Source organism: Crinia signifera, chromosome 1, assembly GCF_055691185.1.
Source record: "Crinia signifera chromosome 1, ASM5569118v1, whole genome shotgun sequence".
Lineage (NCBI taxonomy): Eukaryota > Metazoa > Chordata > Amphibia > Anura > Myobatrachidae > Crinia > Crinia signifera.
This window is the reverse complement of record NC_139217.1, coordinates 333255568-333266933: the sequence shown is the minus strand read 5'-3', so window position 1 is coordinate 333266933 and position 11366 is coordinate 333255568. Positions and strand designations below refer to the sequence as shown.

The 11366-nt window shown below is 37.6% G+C and overlaps 1 long non-coding RNA gene across 1 annotated transcript; it reads left to right on the top strand.

The window, feature by feature from the left end:
- Positions 1 to 1706: 1706 nt before the first annotated feature.
- LOC146005942 (uncharacterized) lies at positions 1707 to 10871 on the top strand. Its single transcript, XR_014444082.1, has 2 exons — positions 1707 to 4576; positions 4613 to 10871. It is a non-coding gene; the product is annotated as an uncharacterized LOC146005942 (long non-coding RNA).
- Positions 10872 to 11366: the final 495 nt, after the last annotated feature.

Sequence of the window (11366 nt, the reverse complement as noted above, 5' to 3'; positions counted from 1 at the left end):
TGCAGGCCCTGACAGCAGATTTAATATGCACTCTTTTTCTTGTGATGTTAATGTATTAGAATGCTTAATATTTGTAGACACTCCCTTACTAATATGTGTAAGTCTGAATCTTTGGTGATGGTCCCTAGGACCAGGGGAATGCTGGGAAGTGGGTGTTCCTGATGCAGTGTGTCTGGAGATGGATGGAATAAAACAGCACAGCAGTGAACCCACATGTCTCTGTGTCCTTATGACTAGATTTACAAACATGTGAACATGTTGAACATGCCAGAAACTCTAATCAGATTTATTTTTTGACATACCTCTTATTGCACAATGACAAGCATGCTCATGGTCATCCAGGGCCGGTGCAAGGCACCGGAGCGCCCCAGGCGAGTCGGGCTGGGGGCGCCCCGGTGCCGGGGGGGGGGGGGGGGGTGTGTGAGGTGTGGGGTGGGTACCTGTCGGTCGGCGCAGTCTATATAAATCTGGCGGCGGAGGCAGCGGGGGTCCCTGCAGTCTATTAAAAATCACGAGCGCTATCCGCCGGGCTATGCGGAAGCGCTTCTAGTGTGAAAACTCTGGCAGCACGCTGATTGGCTGAGATCAGCGTGCGCCGTGCTGCCAGAGTTTTCACACTAGAAGCGCTTCCGCATAGCCCGGCGGATAGCGCTCGTGATTTTTAATAGACTGCAGGGACCCCCGCTGCCTCCGCCGCCAGATTGAAATAGACAGCGCCGGTAGGACAGGTACCCGGGCGGCATTTTCCGCCCTCCAGTGGCCGGCGCCCTAGGCAAATGCCTAGGTTTGCCTAGTGGTGGCGCCGGCCCTGTGGTCATCTGATCCTGCTAAGATTTTTACATGGTTTTGGCTTGTGGTCTGAGCAGGTCACATATCACATACCTCCATTTTCTCTCAACATCCGTCCTTGACCACAACATTGGTAAAGAAATGTACTGCTCTCTTTCTGCCAATGTCTCATACATAGAGTATTTATGTTTTTGTTTTGTTTTTAATAATCCCTGTGGGTTTTATTTCAGTATTGACTTTGTCAGGGGCTTAGCTAGGGTGGAGCCAAGGCACCAAAAGTTCACAGGGCGACGGAGCCGTGCACCGCCGGACCGCACTGTTTGCCGCCCGCCAACCTGCCCGCTCAGTGCACTGCCCACCAGCCTGCCCACCAGCCTGCCCACCCAGTGCACAGTCCGCACTGTGTGCCGCCCGCCAGCACTATGTGCCACCCCGGTGTGTGTGCCGCCCTAAAGGCTCCATGCACTCTCCAATCTCCCCCCTCCCTCTGCAAAAGGTACATTTAACAATCATTGATGGGGGGAGTGAAGGCCTTCTACATATTGGGGTGCCAAACATGCCCTTGCTCTGGGCACTGTGACACCTAGCTGTACCGCTGGACTTTGTCTTCCTGGAATTCTAATAAGCCACAGAAATTCAGCGTGGATGTGCAATCATTCATCTGGGCATATCAAGTGCTGTTTCTATCTAATTGGTATTGTTAATTTGAATAAAAGACAATCATAATGCTAACACTTCTACTCAATGCATCTAACTGCTTAGTAGGATTTCAGCGGTTGCTATGTGCAAAGGACATAACGACCATAGGTATAAGGGGTGAAGCTGCTATGGGGCCCAGAGCTGAAGGAGCCCATCTTTACTTTCTAAGTAAAGATGGGCTCCTTCAGACCTTCAGCACATTTATCACAGTCAGTTGTGTTAAAACTGAAATAACGCATCAATAATTATATACTTTTGTTATACTCTGTTTTCTCAAATATTGTTATTATTGCTGCAGATGACTTTAGCTTGTTGCACAATGTACTATTCACTGCGTATGAGGCCTTCCCTTTGCGCTAAACAGTTATTATATGTTAGAAGCAGCAGCCATTTTGTTAGGCATGACTTGCATATCTCGTTACAAGATGGCGTGTGGAGTCAGAATACTGCTGAAATAAGTAATTTCTTATGAGATATTGTTTTGGATTTCTGGGTTTAAGAATGCCTTATTGATGTAACAGAGGACAAGGGCAGACAGCCAGTCTGCACAGTTTTGTCTAGAAATGAGAACTAACCAGATAACGGGGCACACATGCGTAGACCCACAAGGCCACTGAAGTTGGGTGTTGGGTTAATTATGACATCATGATTGAAAGCAGAGCTTGCCAATAAGACTCAATGCTTATGAGTAATTAATTAATTAATGTGATAAAGGTTTAAATATCAGAGTGATAGAAGGAGGGAGAAGGCAGTTGAGAAAGAACAAGGAAGCACAGGGGGCTGGAGGTAATTATGAAGGAGGTTTAATCATGGCTGATCACTGTCCTTGAAAGGTGTCCATTTTGATTTGATTTAGAATTACTGTTTAAGTATTAGCTAATCAATTTTATGTTTCTTGTGTTAGTCTGCATTTGCAAAATATCTGTAATGAAGCTATTCTTTAAGTAAAGCATTGTCATACCTTTTATAACAAGGTTGTGTGGGTGTGCAATTATTTCAGCGTTGCCGTTATATTTAAAGGTAATAAAGTAAATAAATTTGGTTTGGGTTATTTATCATATCTAATCTTATCAGATAAATATCTGGTTTTATCAGTTGGAGGCCCCAGCGAGATTCAATGATGGTTGGTGTCCATATTTTATCAGTTATTGAGAAGATCAAAGTTTGAAAAAAAAATTAGCTATTGAAAAAAAAAAAAAAAGAGTGTAGAATTTTTTTAAAGTCGGTGCATTTGTGTACCCTAATCTTCTCAAACATCTGTTAAGGTATGGTAATCCACAATTACTTGAAGCGACTTCGCTATTTAATTATAAAACAAATAGATCGTAATTTAAGGCATGGAAAGACAACGCTGCATTTTGCAGACTGTCAGCTTGCTAAACCCCCCCGCATCGCCCATTTCTTCTCTGTGTCAGAGAATAGATAAGGAGAGCAGCGAGAAACTTGGCAAGAAGTTGTAAACAACATTGCTTGGGTCAGGAAGAGTATTTCTTTGGTTTATTTGCAAAGCATGCAGACTATAGCAAGCATATTGATATAAAGGTTATGCTGGCAATAATTTTCTACTTTAAAAAAAAAAAAAAAAGATATTCTTTAAATGACAGTATTTTTTTTATTTTTTTTTTTTATTTTTTGACCGCGGTTGGATTGTTTGATGTATATTGTCTGCTGAGGATATTGCTGAAGTAACTAATCTGTAGCGGTTGTTTTGATAATTAGAGTTTCTTTGTTTGTCCAATCTATAAATTTTAAAGAAGTTGCATATATTTGTTGTAGGTTTTCCCGTGCTTATAATTTGGTGATTAGAGATTGGTAGAGGAGATTGTGCATTTACGTCTCTTTCTGGTTGACTGGCCAGCAACATGTGGAAGAAATGGAATGCATGATTTATCCATAATCTGTATTGTTTGGAAACCCCCGGATTGTCTACTGTATGTGATTTATATAAGAAAATGTTAATAAATAATTAAGTATACGTTGCATTGCTAGAGCTAGCAAGCAGTCGGATTACAATAACAAATTGAGCTAATTTCTTTATATCCATAGACAGAGGTCCATTAAAATACAGAGTTTAAAGGAGTAGACGCTAATATTGTAAGCCAAGTAACAGTTCATTTTTACCACCAGAATAAATAAAGTTAATTGGAATATTGTTTATAACAAAGAAAGATCGAGTTTATCTCATTGTAAAGTTTTTTCATCTCTTGTCTTGCGGAGATGAAGTCCGTAATGTAGGACTGATGTTTTTCTGCTATGGGTTTTTGATTTAAGTTTTTTGGTTTATTAAACAAAGCAGCTGTGAGTTGGAAACTCTAAAGTGATGGATTCAGTTGATGTAATGCGAGATAAGGAGTTGTCCATGTTAGGTGAAGAAACAGGAAATGATCATGTGAATTCAATGTTTTTTTTTCATTTAATGAGTAATACATTTTGGATAAGAAAAGTGATATATATCGATGAGATATAAGTCCAATATAACATCTATTCTTAAAGGTTCATATTGATATATTAGACCATGTTTTCTGTTTGCAATTTCTGTTGCCTATTTGCTTAATCTGGATACATATATTGAATCAGATATACCTTGAGTAATGCGCAGATAAGTCCTGGGTTTATTTTTATTCTTATGAATGGAAGGTAATCAGTGATAACTGACTCAAGGCTGTGGGGTTTTCTTTAAGCCAATTTTTGTTTTGTTTTTGATTTGTGTTTATTTAATTTTGTTTGTTTTTGAAAGGGGGAGGGTACTAAATTGATAGAGTATCTTAAGGGGTTAATACTGTGGCCGCAGTTAGCTAAATAACAAGGGGAGATAGTGATCTAATCGTGTAATGATCACTTAGACAATGTGCAGATATGGTAACAAAGAATGACATATTGCATATAATTTTTTTTCTGATTTGATGAGTTGATTTTTTCCTGTGAAGAGTGCTGACCGGTAGCGAGATTCACAGGGGGTATCTGCCACCTACGTACAAGGTAGAATATATGGGGAAACATAATAAAAGAAGACAGGGTGGGGGTGGGACACGTGGAAGCGTAGGTGTGATAACATTGGGTGACACATAACGCAGCGTGGAAAGCGTAGGTGTGATAACATTGGGCGACACATAACGCAGCGTAGGTATGATAACATTTGGGTGACATATAACGCTAGGTTAGGTTTTTTGGGGACATTTTTCATTTATTTTATTTACATGTTTGTCTTTGAAAGAGGTAACACCGTTTTTAAGCATTTGTATGGGATCACATAAAGTTCTCTGAGTATGTGACTAGTGTGAGCAAGTGAGAAGGAATAGAAAATACTATGCTGGTCATAGTTAGTTGGAATTGGCGATGATGATGCACCTGTGAGGTAATGATTATTTGATGAGAGTGAACGCGCAATGGTCTGGTGACAGGTGGTGAAAGCTCCAAGAATTGAGATAGTATATCCCACTAACCCACATATGTTTGGAAAGATTGTACTGTCCCACTGAGGGGTTAATTCTGTTCAGTGAGAAGTGAGGAGAGGTGATATGTCTTTTAGAGCCTTAGGGAGAAAAAGAAAAAAATGGGGAAAAAAAAAGAATAATTTTGAAATTTTTTGTTTATTTTTGAAAAAGCAGAAGGGAAGAAGTTTTTTTTCAGTGATGAGGTGAGAGTAATATCAGAAATAACTCTGTAGGAGATTAAAGGCAGGAAATGGTTAATGAGATTGATAAGAGAGTAAAGTTTTATTCCTAAATGATGTGAAATATCCAAGGAGTGTCACAGAACTGTTTTCCATAACAAGGACATGAAAGATCTTAGAATTGAAGATATTGTTTACCCTTTTGAAAAAGCACACTGAATAGATTAAAGTTATTGCAATGTTCTGTATGGGACAGTGATCAGCCATACCCAAGGATGACCTCCAGCCCCCTCCCCTCTGCTTCCCTCATGTGATAATGTTGTTTTATCAACATCTGTTTTAAAACTGCCATTTTTTTTTTTCCAAATGACAAATGCTAATATGATGTCTGAGCTTAATAATGCTATTGCTTTTGCTTGTTTTATTTAAATTAAATCCCAGCCAATAGAGGTGTGACCATTCCAGAGAAAAGATTAATTTACAAATTGATGCTTTTTATTTTGCACAGAAAAAGCAAGTGTTTTAAAAAAATATTATTATTATTATTATTATTATTATTATTATTATTATTATTACTGAGCCACTAGAAATTATTTAGAAAAAATATTGAGTCTGCAGGTAATGCTGCAGAATCCTTATCAAAGCCCTTATTGAAAAAAATACAGATTTTATAGTGATTATTATAAGATGCATATTGAGTTGCATTTTTATGCTTACTGATTTATCTGATTGCATGTTGCCACTTTACTAGATCCATTGGTCATGCATATGAGCCCACAAATAAGGAATGGAGGTCACAATTAGGTGCAGCACTACTGGGTTCTGCTACTAGTAATCACATTTGCTGTACAACTAATCATGATATTATCTCAAATATTTGTAATGATTTTAATGATTGTTTTTTCTCAGAGTGGTTTGGAAGAAATTGTGTATTATTAACAGGAATCCATGAGAGACTGCTGTCAGAAGGCACTAACCGATATGAGGACCCTCACGGGGTTAGAGGATTTTGATGAGTTTTTCATTACTAATCATGTCACAAGTTTCTAAACATCTATGGACCACAAGAAATAGTTTTTTTTCCAGATTTTACAACAACGCATACTATTTAATACCCATAGTATTTGCAACACTCTGTTATTGCAGGTTATCTACCCAATGCGATTATTCTTATTATTTTTTTAGTGTAAATCAATTCATTTTACAGTTATGGAAGTATTACAGTCATCTAATCATTGATTTATGATCTGCATATTTCTTACTATCATATAGCAAATAGTCAGTACTTACTACATTTATTTACAGCACAGTTTTATATACGTGGACTCAATTAAGCCAAAGTTTTATGGACAGCCCCACTATGTCCCACAATGAGTTGCATGATTCCTACCACATTGCTGATTCAATATGCTTATGATCTAATGATGTGTTTAAATTCTTTACAGGATTCTCTTACTGACACCTTTTCTATTACTACTACTGAATCTAACTGACACAGAGCTGGCAAAGAACAATATACTGACATCATTGCTTCATTTGAGGCTCTGAGACACGCACTGACAGAAACCACAGCACTGGATATATCAGATTTATCATATACCTGTCTTTACTGTAATGAACAACAAGCAGAGGCCTTGGGAGTTTGAACACATATACATTGGGGTTCACATAGACCCATCAGGTGTTACAGTTGCACACTTGACCGAGTGGCATCTGCTTTACCAACATGTTTAAGGACTGTGGCGGCTGCTGCAGCCTTTGTATAGAAATTACAGAACACCGCACACTATGTGTCTCTAATGCTACATCTTTTCTAATGAACTCTTCACGGACAAGACACATTTCCAGTGCATGGTTCTCTCGTTGGGAACTTTTGCTCCCAGCGCCACATGACCTGACCATTGTCAGGTGTGGTACGCTAAATCCTGCTACCTGGTGGGACCCGGGAGTCCCAGAGGATGGATGAGAGGCAGGATTTAGAACATGATTGTGAGGAATATTTAAAGCAAAATTTCTCCAATTAGACCTGATATCTCTGACACACCACTGCCATCTACAAAGATTGTAGTTGTCACCAACAAAGAGACTCAGGATGGCCATATACGGGATATGCGGTAGTATTGGATTTAGAGATCCTCATTTTCCATCGTGAATTTGCTATGATATAATACGCTAATATCACAGCAAGTAAAGGAGCTCATTGAGGCTGTGCAACTCCCTGCAAAGGCAGTAGTTGTTAAGTGTCAAGCTCACATGTTATAAAGTGATCTTGTTGCACTTGGTAACAAAAATAAGATGGCCACTGTTGTGAATCACACCACTATACAATTTAATGTTTTTTTAGCAGAAGCTCATAAAGCATCAACAAGAATGTGCCAATGGATGATGAATGGATGCAGTCAAAAGGCTAATGGCCTATGCAAAGATGGTGGGGGCAGATCAGTAGCTCCCCAAACCCCTCCTCCTGGCATATGCGGAAGCTGCCCATGGGATGACCCATGTAAGGAGAAAGAGGGCATGTATTTTGATTTCATCTTATGCAGAGGCCCAAACGCATCGGCAGAAGAATGAACTCAGGAAAATTATTCCTATAGAACCATCAAACATTTCTCCTACCACTGGTCCATTCCTAAGGTTAAAAATAAATTTATTGAATTTACATGCATACAAAATTGTCATTATATTTAAATGGTATCTGATATGTTATCTTGATTCTAAGGAACATCCCAGCTGTCCCATGTACAGCATCCTTTACAGCAAAGAAATATTTTTTTAGAAGTTTGTGTTCAGATATGTTATCACATAAGGTATATGGTATTAAAAAAAAAAAAAAAAATTATAGAGGTACATATTTGACAGGAAAGGTATTCTAAGGAATACATCAATGTATGGTTATTGAAGATTGGTTGCACTCACCATTCACTAAAAGGTTTTAGTCAAAATTGAACATGTTAACAAATGCACATTGAGAACACATTATTTAGGGTGGGTGTGGAAATTACCATGAGTTGACTTGAAGTTTTGTCTTCGGTTTTGTATGACATTCACACTACTCCTCAGCAGCCACTGAACCTGTCCCCTTATAAGATCATTATTTTAATTGATATATACATTTTTTTGGGAGACCATCAATCCCTATTCAACATCCAGCAGCAGACTTGTCACTCTAATTCTCACATCATCTAAATACTTTGCCAGAAAAGCAAACAAGCTTATGGAGGGATGTTGTTATAAGGTCCAGCCTGGAGACTATGCAATGGTGAGAAAATTCTTACAATTAAAGGTCTCGTAGATCAAAGGCAAGACCCGTCCCTGTGAAACAAACCAATTGAATTAATGCGTCTCACTGCAAGAAGGTTTCCGACCTGGTGGTGATATCAGTTGAAATAAAAATAAACTGATGCAGATAAATATTGTGACTTTGATTCTAACTTAATAAACTTATTTGATGATGGGCCTGTCCAGGGCCCCCACACAGACCAAGACAAGGTCCACGGAATCGGGGGGCATCCTTAGTGGTGTCCCTGCGGGTTGTGGGCAAGAAGAGGTCCACGGAATCGGGGGATACCCTTAGTGGTGTCCCTGCGGGTTGTGGACAAGGTGTAAAACAATGATCCCCATGAGTGACCAAGTTTCCCATACACTCACTAACTGAAGAAGTCATTTTTTGTTTTTTTTAAGTTTTCATATTTTTATAGTGAATGAGGGTTACCAGGGATTGGTTGCTGGCAAGGACAGTGTGTATAGTTATCAAAGAGGTATTACTAGAGTCATGGTGGTGTATTCTACTTCCGCTTTTAATTTTTTATTTTAATCCCACAAGTATAGTAATAATCATAACAGACACACATATACATCATACTACTGATGCTCCCAGGTTTCGGTATGCATCAGAGGATGGTAATAAAATACTGATAGCCAATATGTTAAACTAATTAGAAGGTTTAAAATAAATATATGAGTAAGAACATACAAGTAACTGAGAACGCCCACACAGGAACCATTGATAGAATACATCTAGTAAGGTATCAGTAAAGAAGAGGCATTCTAAGTAAGGATGGTAACAATGGTGCAAACATAATATCTATCTGCAAACTGACATTTCTTCTTTAGGACGCTCATCATGAGCTGATAAAAAGAACAATAAGGTAAACTGATTGTTGGTTATATTGTCATCTACGGTATCACTCCGGTAATGTTGGGTTAATGGCTACTTATATTTGCAGTCAAATCAAACAACACTTAATTTTCTATGTAGGATTTACACAAGTGAATCTTATAAGGTTACTGACTCTCCCTAGGTTTAAAATTGGTAAAGAGTGTAATAACAGGAGATATTTTGGGAGTACAACAAAACATGTAGTTATGTGACAGAGTTGGGTGTGCTAGTATAAAATCTAGATAAAAAAGAGTACTCATTGAATTGTTTCTTATGATGTTTTCTCAAACATACTCTCTCTTAAGATATGGACATTACCACAAGGATTATATTATATTTACAAACATAAGGTTTCTAAATGGTTACAAACAAGATCTATTGTAATAAATTTTACTTTTACTAATTAATACAGTGGTGATTCAACATGAAGATTTGAAAGTAACACATGGTATATTAAAGAAACACACTTATTTATATTATCCCAAGTTTATAAAATTGTATTTGAATTTGTGAATATAATTCAAATATGGTACAAGCATCACAAATACTAAACTGATGACATTAAAAGGAAAGTTGAATTAAATTATTTGGGTTGAAAAAATTAGTTTATTGAACAGGTGTGAGTGATGTGATTCCCTACAGTTGGTTTATTTGGTTGAACCCCAATAACTGGTTCGCATAAGTCAATGTTATATATGCTTTAAGAAGTTTGATGTTTTTGCCAAGATAATATTATTGATTTTTCTGTATACTAGTGAAATGCTTCAAGAAGGTTTTCCGATGTATTAAGAGAGAAACAAATGATGCGTTTTGCAAGAGATATGAACTTTCTTTGGAGAAGTTCAGAGGATGGACTGTTAAAACTGAAATAACGCATCAATAATTATATACTTTTGTTATACTCTGTTTTCTCAAATATTGTTATTATTGCTGCAGATGACTTTAGCTTGTTGCACAATGTACTATTCACTGCGTATGAGGCCTTCCCTTTGCGCTAAACAGTTATTATATGTTAGAAGCAGCAGCCATTTTGTTAGGCATGACTTGCATATCTCGTTACAAGATGGCGTGTGGAGTCAGAATACTGCTGAAATAAGTAATTTCTTATGAGATATTGTTTTGGATTTCTGGGTTTAAGAATGCCTTATTGATGTAACAGAGGACAAGGGCAGACAGCCAGTCTGCACAGTTTTGTCTAGAAATGAGAACTAACCAGATAACGGGGCACACATGCGTAGACCCACAAGGCCACTGAAGTTGGGTGTTGGGTTAATTATGACATCATGATTGAAAGCAGAGCTTGCCAATAAGACTCAATGCTTATGAGTAATTAATTAATTAATGTGATAAAGGTTTAAATATCAGAGTGATAGAAGGAGGGAGAAGGCAGTTGAGAAAGAACAAGGAAGCACAGGGGGCTGGAGGTAATTATGAAGGAGGTTTAATCATGGCTGATCACTGTCCTTGAAAGGTGTCCATTTTGATTTGATTTAGAATTACTGTTTAAGTATTAGCTAATCAATTTTATGTTTCTTGTGTTAGTCTGCATTTGCAAAATATCTGTAATGAAGCTATTCTTTAAGTAAAGCATTGTCATACCTTTTATAACAAGGTTGTGTGGGTGTGCAATTATTTCAGCGTTGCCGTTATATTTAAAGGTAATAAAGTAAATAAATTTGGTTTGGGTTATTTATCATATCTAATCTTATCAGATAAATATCTGGTTTTATCAGTTGCTAAAAAGGGGGCCCTTACAAACTTTTGCTATGGGGCTTACAAATATCTAGTTACACCCCTGGAAACATTACATCTTCAAAAGAACTCCCATCTTAGTAAATAAACCCCTTAGTATCTTAGTTATATATCACTATCTGCATTTGTGTTCCCTCCCAAACCTTTCTCCTTAGGCCCTTGAGTTATGTCACAAGTAATATTTTTTTAAAGAAAGTTTTTAATTGGCAGTTTGCAAAAGAACAATAATATTTTGAAGACATAGGCCTCACCAAACATGGAACAATAGTCTTTCAATACTACACAATATGAGAACATATACTGTTAATAGTAAAAAGTGATATCAAATTAGATTTTGAATTGTCTACATAACAT